This window comes from Capsicum annuum, chromosome 10, assembly GCF_002878395.1.
Source record: "Capsicum annuum cultivar UCD-10X-F1 chromosome 10, UCD10Xv1.1, whole genome shotgun sequence".
Taxonomy (NCBI): Eukaryota; Viridiplantae; Streptophyta; class Magnoliopsida; order Solanales; family Solanaceae; genus Capsicum; species Capsicum annuum.
In genome coordinates, this window is record NC_061120.1 from 204751961 (window position 1) to 204755606 (window position 3646).

The 3646-nt window shown below is 35.2% G+C and overlaps 1 long non-coding RNA gene across 1 annotated transcript; it reads left to right on the plus strand.

The window, feature by feature from the left end:
- The first annotated feature begins 1012 nt into the window (after positions 1-1012).
- On the plus strand, positions 1013-2472 carry LOC124887631. Its single transcript, XR_007045409.1, has 2 exons — positions 1013-1791; positions 2196-2472. It is a non-coding gene; the product is annotated as an uncharacterized LOC124887631 (long non-coding RNA).
- Positions 2473-3646: the final 1174 nt, after the last annotated feature.

Consider the following 3646-nt stretch of genomic DNA (forward strand, 5'->3'; position numbering starts at 1 on the left):
AAAAGGAATATTATGAATCTCTACACTGAGACATAGATTCCATCAACTAACTTACTATTTCACTAATATACATCATTATAATCCAATCTACCAGGAATATTAACCCACTTCAGAATCTCACCTTTTAAGAAATTAAAATGAGAAATAATAAATACAGATCATAATAGTTATATCAAGATTGAGAATATAATTACATTAATCATTTAAAGAATATATTTTTATCATTCAGTCTAAAACAACTATCTCTACTCGGTCCTGTTCAATACATACAAAATGTACTAGCACTAAAAGTCAGAACTATACCATTCTTGTAATCAAGATAAATATATTTAATCTCGTACTACAATCATTCTAATGATTTGTTCAAATTTCCATCAAAGATTTTGAACTATAATTTTAACTTATAAGAACCGATGATTTATTCTTGTATAAGCAAAAACTCTATACACCAAACATTTACTATATAAATTGAAGACACATATATGACAATGATCTATTTCATGTAACTATTTATTGAATTGAATAAATAATTAAATAAATAATCATTCAATAAATAATACTACATCAAAACTGCATGGTTTATAGTATATCCTAACAATCTCCCACATAGACGCATAATCATACTCCCACAACTCTAACACCAAATTCTTCCACATTTGTTTTAAAAGGCTTCTGTGGTAAAACTTTTGTAAAAAGGTCTGCCAGGTTGTTTGTGATGCAATCTTCGCAACCACCACATCTCGTATTTGCACTATGTCTCTAATCAAATTACTGTAGACACCTAATTTCGTCCCTTCCCGATATCGTTTTTACCTATTTTACCTTATCCTACCGTGTACCCTCATCCATGTTATTATACCCCCACAAAATACAAAAAGATAATAATAACAAGCCTCTAAACAATCCAATTCAAGAATATTCTTTTGATAACAAATCAACCACCACTCCCTAACAAACTTTATCCTAATCACCTCTCCTTACCTTCCTACCCACGTGACCCGCCCCCTTACTACCTTATCTACACGTTTTTTACTATTTTAATGAGGATGGATTGAAAATTGAGGGGACCTAACATCACTTTTCCATTTCCAAGAAAGAAAAACACGCAAAAGACCCATTTGTCATGATTCTCCTCACAATACCATAGTAAAAGGATGTGGGGCCATAAAAAAAGGGGGGACGCCATTTTGCTTCTTCTTGGGATTCTTATAGACAATTCCAGGAAGGTCTATGAAAAAAAGAAGAAGGCATCTTCCATTTGTATATTGATATAATTAACATTCAGTAATAAAGGAGGAAGGACACAAGATTGATTTCTCCTTCACATTTTCACACAGCATAGGCACCAGGAGGTTTTGTTCTTCCTTTTCTTCTCCACTCATACCCACCCATACGACACTCCTCCACCCATATCGCACCCATCTCACACCCATCACTCGCTATACACCCTCACAGAAGACGAGAGAGAGGGGGACGAATGCAAATACGAGAGCTGGGGGAAACACGCCATTTTTTTTTCTTTTAGGATCTTCTTATTCTTCGTGCACAGAAAGCACACGCAAACAGGGGATGATGACCTTCATCCCCTTTTCCTTTTAGGTAGAAGATAAATACACCAAAAAGGTTATTTTCTTTTCGATCGTTGCTGTTGGGTTTCGAGGTTCTTGATTTCAGTTACCGGATTGTCGTCAATTTCATCTTGCTCAACTATGAATCTGGTTCATGGATTGAATTCAAAATCACATTTCATTCCATTCAAGTTTGTGAATTGAAATCGAAAGCCACATTAAGGTCTATTCCTTATCTCTTCCTTCACTAATCTTTAAGTTATTGATGCTCCATGGCTTGGATATGTGGTGTTTGAATTTTGTTTTAGTTGATTTGGACACATTTGAATCATCATAAATGATTGTTGATACCGATCGATTGATTGGATGAATTAGATAAGTAAATGAATCGGACTTAATTTGGGGTGAATCATGATTTTGGGATGGTATTGAAAATCGTCTAATCGAAAATTTCATTTTTGTTTATTTGGATTGTTAATTTTGATTCATGGATGTTATTAAATGCAATAGTATCATGTTTAGGTCAATAATTGATAGGCAAATATAAGTGGGTTAGGCAAAGTTTATGACTTGCGATCGTTGAATCATGAAAGTATTTTGTTGAAATGCGTTGGTTTATGTTTTCAGATAGAAGTGCATTCATTTGGCCGGGGAATTCCCCGAAGATTGATGTATTTATTCACCGAGGAATGCCCCGACGTACTATGTTGGCGTAAGACGTTCGTGAGGAAGGTCCAAGGCGTCGGGTAAAGTGGGGGAGCGTAGTTAGGATTAGTATAGGTTAGATAGGATTTATTTTTGTATTTTTATTTTTGGGACTGTATAATTGGACTGAACACTATACTTTTATTTTTTTTGTTTGTTTTGTTGGTTGATTGCTTTACGTGCTTCTTTGTGGTTTGTACATTCGTAGTGTCAAAATTAGCCGATATGCTCCACCAAGCGACTGTGGTCGAACCACGGGATCGAGGGATGCCTAACATCTTCCCCTCGGTCAACAGAATTCCTTAGCCGGAATCTCTATTCGCAAGCCAGTTTAAAGAGTCAAATTATTTTGAAAAGGATTTTCCAAAGGTGACTTGGCACACCGGATTATGCCAAGTGGCGACTCTGAGCTTTGAATGTAAAAATAATCTTTTTTCGGAACGAATCTTCATTTTTTAACTTTAATAATAAAAACCCTTTCAAACCTTAAAACAAATCTTTCGGAGTTAAAAAAGGGGTGTGACAGCTTTGGCAACTCTGTTGGAGATTTTTCAGAATTCGAGCTAATTTTTGGAGCTGTATCAGCTTTGTATGCTATTTTGGGTGTATAGACATTGTTTGTGTTATTGTTTATCACTGTTGAGTGTCTGCATGCTCTTTGTTTACAATTTTTATCTTATGTGTTACCGCTTTATATCTGGTATTATGTGCATAACCCGAGTCATTATTTCTGCAACAAGTTCATAGTACATGTGTTGTACACTACCTCTAGTTGAATCACCCTTATTTTAGGAGGGGGAGCCGTCGGTGTTATGGAGTGGGTGGAAAGCTCTCGCAGCCACTATCGACCATACGCTCCCCCGAACAGCCTTGTTAGTAAACCACAACGTAGGTCAGCCTTCAGGTCATGTTTATCTACATCATATTGAGACCTAGCGGGACCTACGTGGCCTTTTGTAGGAGACTCACCTCTATAGCATCCCTACGTGCTAAATGTTGCATCTTTGAGGGTAACGTAGTCATTTGACGGATTGATTTGGGGAAAGTATGTGCTAGAATTAAATAAAGTGTGTAGGCAAGGAAAAATTAAAAAATAAAAGAGGAAAAAGAAAGAAAAAGTGAGTCGAAAAAAAAAAAGAGTTTCGTAGTTTTAGAGTTTTTTATGACTTTTGTTTTTCACTATTCAAAAATTCAAAAAGATTTTTTTTACCTTTCACACTCATTTTCTCAAAAAGATTTTCCTTTTATTCCTTTACCATGCATTCATAATTCGAAAATTTCAAAAAGATTTTTCTTTCATAGTTGTTGGTGTCATTTTTGTATGAAGTGTCAAATTAAGAGCCCAAAAAAAATTTATTTTCATTGTGCAGTCG